Source organism: Bufo gargarizans, chromosome 8, assembly GCF_014858855.1.
Source record: "Bufo gargarizans isolate SCDJY-AF-19 chromosome 8, ASM1485885v1, whole genome shotgun sequence".
In the NCBI taxonomy this organism is placed as follows: domain Eukaryota; kingdom Metazoa; phylum Chordata; class Amphibia; order Anura; family Bufonidae; genus Bufo; species Bufo gargarizans.
The window spans coordinates 82,946,918-82,958,543 of NC_058087.1; the positions used below are offsets into that span (position 1 = coordinate 82,946,918).

General features: G+C 46.5%; 1 non-coding gene across 1 annotated transcript; it reads left to right on the forward strand.

Moving 5' to 3' along the window:
* Positions 1–10,798: 10,798 nt before the first annotated feature.
* On the forward strand, positions 10,799–10,991 carry LOC122945888. Its single transcript, XR_006391164.1, has one exon. It is a non-coding gene; the product is annotated as a U2 spliceosomal RNA (small nuclear RNA).
* Positions 10,992–11,626: the final 635 nt, after the last annotated feature.

Sequence of the window (11,626 nt, forward strand, 5' to 3'; positions counted from 1 at the left end):
GTGAAAACTGATGCGTCCATATCTACAATCTATTAAAGAAAGCCTCTGTTGTTGCCAGGATGAATAATTACAGACTTTCACTCATTATTATCTTTTGATACCTTGATGGGCAAATATGCAGAGGTCGCCCAGTTCTTCACATTTCTGTTCCCCCTTGCCTTTGTTGTTTGGACCGCTTCCTCTCATGAGACAACCTTCATCCCAATCAGTTGATCTACATTACTAAGCGCCAATGTTGATGCCCATAGGGAAAACAGAACATAACAGACCATTCTTATTCAATCCATGAAGCAATATTGTTTATTGTGGATGGATTATACATGAACTCCTTTTTATACAGGCATGAGTTTCAACATATAAGGGTTTCCTTTCTTAAATGTATACATGCTTTAATTGGTCATTTCGAACAGACAACCATGTTAAGAAGTCTGTCTACATGGACTAGAAATGCTCTCCCTCCATCCATAATAAAGTTAGCTAGAGAGACATTTTTCAGAAGTAGGCCTTTCCAAAGCAACACAATTAAATGCCCTGACTACCTCTCTAGACCAGCTATGGTAACTATCTTATCTTCTTTTAGTGTCTAAACCTAGTGTCATGGCTGTGTCACAGCCTTGTTGTTTTGCGCCGTGACACATTAGCCGTGCATGCTGGTTGCCAGTGGCAACGCGTTGTGGTGCAGCATGTTTGTGCTTTCCTCCTTCTGGTTCTTTCCCTGTCTGGCACTAGAGAGGTTAACTTCCTGGCTAAGTGTGTTCTGGGTGTGGCCTCTGGAAGGATGGAATATCCAGGGCAGGAGCATAGCTCCAGCCCACACCAAGGCTGGATAACTACAGACCTTAGGCTCTTCTTAATCTGGTGCTGTGAGCACAAGGTCTGCAGTTATCCAGCCTTGGTGTGCGCTGGAGCTATGCTCCTGCCCTGGATATTCCATCCTTCCAGTGTGAGGGCCACCTTGTTAGACATCGAGGACATCCGATGTCATCCTTTTGTATTTTCTCCTTTCTTCCCTTGTATATGTTTGGCGAGGGTTTATGTACAAGGTGTGTTGTTATGTCTAGTGTTGGGTTACATGTCTGGTCTGTTTGGTGTGTTTTCCAGCATGGTTGCTAAACATTCCCCTGTCTGTATGTGCCTTCAGTGAGAGGGCCCCTGGGTTCTCCGCAGGGGGAACCACAAGTCAGTGAGCAGCTCTGCCTGGGGCCGCCATGCATTTGGTCCGCATGGGGTCCAGGTAGTCTTGGTGCTGGTGTTCCACCCTGCTGCTGTGGCAGGTAAGTGCTTGTTGTTCCGGTGTGTTGTCATATCACTGGGTTCTTACCTGCCGACCCAGTTGCTGCTCACTATCTTCCCTTCCTTGCTGCTTGGCCTATGAGACTCCTGTTTGTCTGCGTTTTGGAGAAACAGGTCGTCTTTAGCTCCTAACCTTTATTCAGGGATAATCATGGCAACTCAGTGTCCACCTACCATCTGGGTCTGCTCATACGGTTAGGAGTCAGGGCCAGGATTAGGGTGGCTTAGGAGGTGCTCCCTTTTCCTGGTTTCCACGCCTAGCTGCTTTCCCGTTTTCCCATGGTATACAGTGGGGAGTTTTTCCCCACTCGCCATCGTGGCAGTATGTCTAACTAAGGCATCTCAGTACTGCCCTTCGGAAGAGTGCTCAGCATGAGTCGCCTGCCATTTTCTGGCGTGCATGCTTGTCCTCCGGAGGGAGGGTGAAAGGAGGGATTCTGTTAATGGTGCGGTTTGCGCTGACTGGTGTTGCCGTTGTTGTGTAAACTGTTACTTGTGTTTGAATCTCTCCTCGTCAATTCTCGGTGGTTCCTGTGTGAACTGTGTCTGAGGTGGACGCAGTGTTCAGTGCGGTTTTTCCGAGCTGTTTGTTGGCTGGCTGCCTTGTTCCTAGTTGGTGGTTCGGGTGTGCTGTTCGCAGTCTTGGGGAGACTTGCTTGCACTGACGCTGATTTGCTATTGTCCCCCCCCCCCCCCTTGTTGTTTTGGAATGTTCCATGTAGCTTCCCAATTTCAATTTGGGAGGGCTTTGAGGGGGAGGCATGTCAAGGCTGTGCCATGGCCTTGTTGTGTTGTGCACCATGACATGTTAGCCGTGCATGCTGGTTGCCAGTGGCAATGCGTTGTGATGCAGCATATTTGTGCTTTCCTCCTTCTTCTGGTTCTTTCTCTGTCTGGTGCTGGAGGGGTTAACTTTCTGGCTAGGTGTGTTCTGGGTGTGGCCTCATGGCCAGAATGCACAATTGCTTTCCTGTTCTAACCCCCTCAGAATTGAAGGAAGGATTCTGAGGGTTGTAGTTTCAGAACAGCTGGAATGCCGAAGGTTGCTGATCTCTGCTCCAAACTAGTGCACAATCGTCAACAGAAAGTGACATTGCGATAAATTGTACATCACCGAGACAACAGTGAGCCTTGTGACTAGAATGAGCAGATACTTTACAGATTTCATTGAACTTTTCAACAGAAATAAATATTCAGCTTGTGCATTCCACTTTATTTCCAAGAACAACTTTAGTGGTTTGATTTATCCTTCAAGACTATTGTTCTGGTGTGAGTCACTTGTGTTTGGACACTTGCCATCATGAGGAACAACCCAGCACAGAGCAGTGGCTGATATGAATCTCCAGCTCATATGCTCTAAGGACACATTGTTTTTTCCCTTGCAGTGAAGGTAATCTTAATTTTCAGTCAACATGTATCTTTCTGTTTTGCTGTCTGTTTTGGATTAGTTTTTTTTCTTGCTTCTTATGTTCAATTTGGTCATTCAGATGTAGCCAAGGGGCCTTTGTTATTGACACACCCACTGCTATTTACAGGACAGGATCTTAAAAAGCAGAACTGTGAACAGGAGAAGGCCGTGATCATTAGAGAGGAAAGTAATCTCTGGTGACTGCTTCAATCCGAGTCCCATTGTTAGACAGTGTACTCTGTGAGGGATGCAAGGATGGCTTTGGTCACCAACCCAATACCAGATTCCATTGCCCAATTTGCCTCACTTAGAACCAATGGAATGCAGCTGACAATCAGCCGTGGCTAATCACATCTTCAGTAACAGATCTAGAACAAATCACTAATTAAAGCTGCCAATACACATTTAAAAGTTGTCGGCTGAACGGTCGTTCGGCCAACAGCTGTCTCTCCCGACTCCCTTTCAGCTTCATCATACATATATATGTTCAGCTCAGCCAAACATGTACTGTATGTGTATTATATGTGAGTGGAGAAAGCCTCTGCCAGACAATTCTGGTGTTGGCTTATTTCCTGGGAGAACAAAAGGATTGGACGAAAATATTCATTGATGTCGGAGAAGAATCGGGAGCTCCCCACATACATTATGTGTCACCAATAGAGTTGCGCGGACACCTGGATGTTCGGGTTCGGGAACCGAACTTGACCCCGAACCTGAACCCCATTGAAGTCAATGGGGACCCGAACTTTTGAGCACTAAAATGGCTGTAAAAATGTCATGTAGAGGGCTGCAAATGGCATCAAAATGTGGCTAAGAGCATGGCAAGTGCTCTACAAACAAATGTGGATAGGGAAATTACTTTAAATAACATAAAATAGGTAAAAATAAAAAATAATAATCTTGATCTAGGAGGACGAGGTCCATATGGAGTAGGAGTTTGAGGAGGCGGTGGATGTGGTGGTGTAGGTGGAAGCGGCAGTGGAGGAGGAGGAGGTAGCCTACACTGCTTTTTGGTTTTAATTTTTATTTTTAAAATTAGGGCACACCCCAAAACATTGGGAAATATAACCTGTGATAACCCCCTCCAGTCATGCTAAACACACGTTCAGACAATACACTGGCTGCAGGGCAGGCCAGCACCTCCAAGGGGTAAAGGGCAAAGCTCAGGCCATGTGCCCAATTTGGAAACCCAGAAGTTGCAGGGGCTGACCCCTGTCAGTCAGTTCTTGTAGGCGTGTGCACACATACTGCCCCACCATGTTGCACGTCCCTCCAATTTGATATCTGCTCTATCAACTTTCGATGTTCTTTTATGCGCCTACCATGGTGATCACGGGTGGCGGGGAATCAGGGTTCCAGGCCAGAGAGGGAGCGTGAGAAAGAGAGACCACATCTAAGGTCTGATTCATTTTTTCCAAATTTAAAATTATAGAGTTGAAATTTGGGAGAAATTATCAAAGCGTAAAAGTGTGACAACTTTTCAAAGTTTAAGCATTGAATGAAAGGATGTGGCATGCATTAATTACTGAATAATATATTAAATTTTATTCCCCGTCACCTATGCATAGCAGGTGTTTATTCACGTCTAAAATTGTATAATGTCAACCCAAGAATGTAACAGAAAAATTATTGAAATTTATTAAGCTGTCAACTAGGTAGAGGAGGGTATATTACACCCAAAAATTGGTGAATTTCACCCAAAAATGTAACTGACAATTTTTTTTATATTTTTTTTGGTATACTACCACCATGTTGCACGTCCCTCCAATTTGATATCTGCTCTATCAACTTTCGATGTTCTTTTAGGCTACTTTCACACTAGCGTTCGATCGGATCCGTTCTGAACGGATCCGATCATAATAATGCAGACGGAGGCTCCGTTCAGAACGGATCCGTCTGCATTATTTTAGCATATAACAGCTAAGTGTGAAAATAGCCTCGTACGGATCCGTCCAGACTTTCAATGTAAAGTCAATGGGGGACGGATCCGCCTGAAGATTGAGCCATATTGTGGCATCTTCAAACGGATCCGTCCCCATTGACTTACATTGTAAGTCTGGACGGATCCGCACGCCTCCGCACGGCCAGGCGGACACCCGAACGCTGCAAGCAGCGTTCAGCTGTCCGCCTGTCCGTGCGGAGGCGAGCGGAGCGGAGGCTGAACGCCGCCAGACTGATGCAGTCTGAGCGGATCCGCTCCATTCAGACTGCATCAGGGCTGGACGGCTGCGTTCGGGTCCGCTCGTGAGCCCCTTCAAACGGAGCTCACGAGCGGACCGACGAACGCTAGTGTGAAAGTAGCCTTATGCGCCTACCATCGTGATCACGGGTGGCGGGGAATCAGGGTTCCAGGCCAGAGAGGGAGCGTGAGAAAGAGAGACCACATCTAAGGTCTGATTCATTTTTTCCAAATTTAAAATTATAGAGTTGAAATATGGGAGAAATTATCAAAGCGTAAAAGTGTGACAACTTTTCAAAGTTTAAGCATTGAATGAAAGGATGTGGCATGCATTAATTTTACCAGAATATATAACTGACAATTTTTAGTTTTGTTTAACCTGTCTACTAGGTATAGCAGTGGCACTATACACCCAAAAACTTGTTAATTTCACCAGAAAATGTAACTGACAATTTTATTTTATTTTATTTTTCCGCCGGTCTACTAGGTATAGCAGTGGTACTATACACCCAAAAATTTGTTAATTTCGCCAGAAAATGTAACTGACAATTGTTTTTTATTTTTTTTTACCAGTCTACTAGGTATAGCAGTGGTACTATACACACCAAAATTGGTGAATTTCACCCTAAAATGTAAATGACAATTATTTATTTTAACCGTCCTATACACCCAAAAATTGGATAATTTCACCCAAAAATGTAAAAGACAATTTTTTTTTGTTTAAGCTGTCTACTAGGTATAGCAGTGGTACTATACACCCAAAAATTTGTTAATTTCACCAGAAAATGTAACTGACAATTTTATTTTATTTTTCCGCCGGTCTACTAGGTATAGCAGTGGTACTATACACCCAGAAATTTGTGAATTTCACCTGGAAATGTAAATGACAATTTTTTGTCTTTGTTTAACCTGTCTACTAGGTATAGCAGTGGTACTATACACCCCAAATTTTTTTTATTTCACCCGAAAATGTGACTATTTTTTATTTTAATTTTTTACCGGCCTACTAGGTATAGCAGTGGTACTAGACACCCAAAAATTGGTGAATTTCACCCCGAAAATGTAAATGACATTTTTATTTTTATTTTTTACCGGCCTACTAAGTATAGCAGTGGTACTATACACCCAAAAATTGGTGAATTTCACCTGAAAATGTTAATGACAAAGTAGTGAAATGATATAAAATAAAATATGTACAAATAAATTTTTTATTTTATTTATGAGGTGGAGTTCCATATGGAGTAGGAGTTTGAGGAGGCGGTGGACGTAGCGATGTAGGTGGAAGCGGCGGTGGAGGAGGACGAGGTAACCAACACAGGTTTTTGGTTTTAATTTAATTTTTTTAAATTAGGGTACATTCTAAAAGAGTGTGAAATATACACAATACAAGAATGAGCAATTGCGCTTCAGTATAGCTGCTTAGTGCCGGTATACATGTCTATTTGGCACAAGGTACGGACAAGTCCTGAGGGATCCATGCCTGGTTCATTTTAATGAATGTGAGCTTGTCCACATTGGCTGTGGACAGGCGGCTGCGCTTGTCTCTGATGACGCCCCCTGCCGTGCTAAACACACGTTCAGATAATACACTGGCTGCAGGGCAGGCCAGCACCTCCAAGGCGTAAAGGCCAAGCTCAGGCCATGTGTACAATTTGGAGACCCAGAAGTTGAAGAGGGCAGACCCGTCATTCAGTACGTGTAGCCGTGTGCACACATCCTGCTCCACCATGTTGGTGAAATGCTGCCTCCTGCTATGACATTTCATATCATAGCTGGTTGTTGTGGCGTGCTGACAAAGCTTTTCCACATTTTGGCCATGCTAACCCTGCCTTCTGAGGTGCTGGCGGTGCCCCAGCTGCATTGGCGAACTCTTCCTCTGCCTTCGCCTTGTGTTTCCACTGTGCTCCTGCTGTCAGGTGGGAATGCCACCAGCAGCGCATCTACCAACGTGTGCTTGTACTCGCGCATCTCACGATCACGCTCCAGTGAGGTAATTAAGGACGGTACGTTGTCCTTGTAACAGGGATCCAGAAGCATGGCCACCCAGTAATCAGCACAAGTTAGAATGTGGGCAACTCGGCGGTCGTTGCGGAGACACTGCAGCATGTAATCACTCATGTGTGCCAGGCTGCCCAGAGGCAACGAAAAGCTGTCCTCTGTGGGAGGTGTATCGTCTGTGTCCTCTGTATCCCCCCATCCAGCACTAGTGATGGCCATGAGTTGGTCTGGGTGCCACCCTGTTGTGAACATGGTTCCTCCTCCTCCATCACCTCATCCTCCACATCGTCATCCTCCAGAACTGTGCCCTGGCTGGGCAATTCTGTACCTTGGGTTTGTGGGTGCAGGAACCCACCCTCGGAGCCACTTGGCAATGACTTGTCGGAAACCATACGAAATGATCCCTCTTCCTCCTCCTCCTGTGCCACATCCTCTTCCATCATCGCCAGGAGCGTTTTTTAAAGGAGGCATAGAAGTGGGATAGTAACGCTGAGAACGGCATTATCGGCACTGCCATGTTGGTGGAGTACTCAAAACAGCGCAACAAGGAACACAGCTCTCGCATGGAGGTCCAGTCATTGGTGGTGAAGTGGTGCTGTTCCGCCGAGTGACTCACCCGTGCGTGCTGCAGCTGAAACTCCACTATCGCCTGCTGCTGCTCGCACAGTCTGGCCATCATGTGCAAGGTGAAGTTCCACCTTGTGGGCACGTCGCATATGAGGCGGTGAGTGGTAAGGCCGAAGTTATGCTGCGGCGCTGAGAGGCAAGCAGGGTGAGAACGCCGAAAGCGCGCACAGACGGCCTGCACTTTATGCAGCAGCTCTGACATATCGGGGTAATTTTTAAGGAATCTCTGCACCCCCAAATTCAGCACATATGCCAGGCGAGGGATGTGCGTCAAACCGGCTAGTCCTAGAGCTGCTACGAGATTTTGCCCATTATCGCACACCACCAGGCCGGGCTTGAGGCTGACTGGCACAAACCACTCATCGGTCTGTTGTTCAAGGTCCTGCGCGGTGTGGGGTTTGACCCCCAAACAGATAAGTTTTAAAACTGCCTGCTGTCGTTTACCCCTGGCTGTGCTGAAGTTGGTGGTGAAGGTGTTACGCTGACCGGATGAGGAGCTGGTAGAGGATGAGGAAGCAGAGTAGGAGGAGGAGGCAAAAGGAGGCAAACGTAAGCGCCCTGCAATCCTCGGTGGTGGAAGGACATGCGCCAAACTGCTATCCGCCTCAGGCCCATCCGCCACTGCATTTACCCAGTGTGCTGTTATGGAGATATAATGGCCCTGACCGTGCTTACTGGTCCACGTATCCGTGGTCAGGTGGACCTTGCCACAGATGGCATTGTGCAGTGCACACCTGATTTTGTCCCCTACTTGGTTGTGCAGGGAAGGGATGGCTCGCCTCGAAAAGTAGTGGCGGCTGGGCACAACATACTGTGGGACAGCCACCTCCATAAGGCCTTTAAAACTATCCGTTTCCACCAGACAGAATGACAGCATTTCAAAGGCAAGTAATTTAGAAATGCTTGCATTCAGGGCTAGGGAACATGGGTGGGTAGGGGGGTACTTCCTCTCCAGCGTTTGGGAGATGGAGAGCTGAACGCTTCCTTGGGACATTGTGGAGATGCTTGGTGACCCAGGTGTTGGTGTTGCTGGCAGATCCTCTGTTTGCGGGGTGGCAGGTGGCACTGTCACTCCAGAGGTGGATGAAGAGGCCGAGACTGCAGCAGAAGAGGAAGCAGGAGGAGCCAGAGACCTTTCTTGGTTTTTGAGGTGTCTACTCCACTGCAGCTCGTGCTTTGCACTTAAATGCCTGGTCATGCAGGTTGTGCTCAGGTTGAGAGCGTTTATGCCTCGCTTCAGGCTCTGATTGCACAGCGTGCAAACCACTTGTGTCTTGTAGTCAGCACATTGTCTGAAGAACTGCCACTCCAGGGAACTCCTTGAAGCTGGCTTTGGTGTGCTCGGTCCCTTGCTGCGGTGGGCAGTAGCAGGCGTACTGTCTAGAGGACGGCCGCTCCGCTTTTGCACCCTACTCCCTCTTCTGCTGTACTGGTGGCTCTGTGCAACCACCGTCTCTTCCTCCGAACTACATAGGTCACTCGCATGACCTTGATTCCATGTGGGGTCGATGACCTCATCGTCCTCCACATCATCTTCTACCCCGTCTTCACCCCTGCCTTCCTTGTCTGTCTGCACACTTTCGAAAGCCCCAGCAGTTGGCACCTGTGTTTCGTCATCATCCGAGACGTGCTGCGAAGGTCCTCCCATGTACTCATCTTGAAAGATAAGTGGTTGGGCATCGGTACACTCAATCTCTTCCACTTCTGGGGAAGGGCTAGGTGGATGGCCCTGGGAAACCCTGCTAACAGAGTCATCAAAAAGCAGAAGAGACTGCTGCATGACTTGGGGCTCAGACTGCTTGGCTGATTTGCAAGGGAGGTGAGGTGAAAGAATGATGGACATCGGCTTCTGGTGCCAATTGTGGTCTTTCAGCAGGAGACTGGGTGGGAGACAATGTGAAGGAACTGGATCCACTGTCAGCAACCCAATCTACTATAGCCTGTACTTGTTCAGGCCTCACCATTCGTAGAGCAGCATTAGGCACAACCAAATGCCGCTGCAGGTTTGGTCGCCTACTCGCACCTGAGGAAGGGGTAACACTTGCAGATCAGGAAAATACATTTTTTTTAGCAAAAAAAGTGTGTTTTTAAAACCCCAGAAAATGATGGGTGTATTTCTAGCTTAAATTGCACACTGACTAATCCAGATGTTGTAGATTGCAAATCACCATTTTTTTGGCAATGTCCCAAAAGCTCAGAGGTGCACTGAGCTTGCAAATGGTGCACTGAGCTTGCAAATAATGGCTGCCACCGCCCACCTAACTAACAGAATTATAAAAGTTATTTTTGGGGGGTCAATGGGCTCATGGCAGGGTAAAACGATTGTTTCCTGCACCCACACAACTATTTCTAGGTAGATCGCTGAATTAGATTCTCTCCTATTCTCTCCCTGAAATCACAAGTCCAGCAGCAGCCTCTCCCTACACTTGTAACAGCAGAGTGACGTGCAGCGCTATGTGATTCAAGCTTATATAGAGCCTGGGTCACATGCTGGGTCACAAGGCAAAAGCCTTTCAAAAAGCGCAAGGAAAACGCCGAACACCGAACCCGAACTGCTACTAAAATGTTTGGGTCCAAAAATCCTAAAGTTTGGTACGAACCCAAACTTTACAGTTCAGGTTAGCTCAACCCTAGTCACCAACAAAAGATTAATGTGTAAGGCAAGCTTTAGGCTTCCATCACATATTCTTTGTGGCAGCCTTTTGAGGTTTGTAAAAAAAAAAATGCTATCAATTTCATGATTTTTTTTTTGGTACCTATAAAACTTTTGCACCTATAAAACTTTTTTGCCATTTCTTTCTATGTAATATATTCATAGCCTTACTGAAACATGGCATCAGTCTTGTGATACTCTTCCCATCATGTACATTCTGACATTCAGTGTTAGATTACATACGTATGCTGGGTCAGCACAAGGACACATGCATGTGATAACTAAATAGGACTAGTGGTGGATTGATATTTATTGTGGTTTTTACAATAATTTATTGTGTTCATTTACATAAATGCCTGTCTTTAGGTGTTAAGTTTATGAACTGGTTGCCTGTCTCTATGTTATATTGTCATGTTGTTAAAAAGGTTTAGTGTAAAAAAAACTGAGAATTCTGCTCTACTCAGACTGTGACAGACAGGATAAGGTGTTGCTGCAGACAGCAATAATGTATATACTGCATATGTTCTGCTCCTCAGTACACTACTATTCACCTGTGAGATACCTGGGCAGTTAATTGTAAACCAGATGTGAGGATCACATGACTGATGCCATCTTTAGTCGCATTCAGCTCTCTTATGGATGCGTTTCTCAGCCTTTTGGCTAAGATCAAGTGCAGTATCTGTTCTTATCAGTCTGCCTTGACTTGCTGGCTCAGGTCCTTTGGGTACCCCCAGCACTCTGCCTTTGAGCATCGTTGATTAAATTCAGATTTAGCTCACTGCTGCTATTGGGTGTAGGGCTATTCCCCTAGGAACAAGAGTGTTCTAGCCTCTGACTTCATCTTGGCCTGTGGCTAAATAGTATTAGTGTACGACGTTAGACATTGCTTACTTGGATCTCGACAGCCGAAGACGACTATTGGAAGATATTCTCTGACTGCGATCAAGGAGAAGATCTTTGTGAAGACTCGACGAGGAACCCCGACAATGAGGACTGAAGAACCCCAGCCAAAAAACTGTATTTTCCTGATCTGCAAGTGTTAAATTTGAGTTTAATATATACAGTGAACCCCAGCGAGGAAAAGAAGCTTGGTGAAGACCTTCCCTGGAAGAAGCTCTGCCCAGCAAGAAGGAATCTGCATAGCCCCGCCGACCAGTGGCAAAAGGAGACACTTTGAAAAGCTTCTTCAGGGAGTGGTAGGCAGAAAGGAGGAAGGAGCCATGTCCTCAACCTCCAAGCCTCCCAAGACCAAGAAGAATGCTTCAAACGGAAGAAAGGCCATGGAAGAGGCCCACCAGGACAATTCAGCCTCCACATCACAGACCTCTGACCTGGTGGCAACCACCACTCCCAGGCAACAGCGCAGCAAGTACTACAGCCCCACCTCCCCACCTCTGGAGCCATGGATGAGGCAGACTTTCATGCTGAAGCTGAAAGAAGTGGATGGGAAAGGGCCAGACATGAGTCA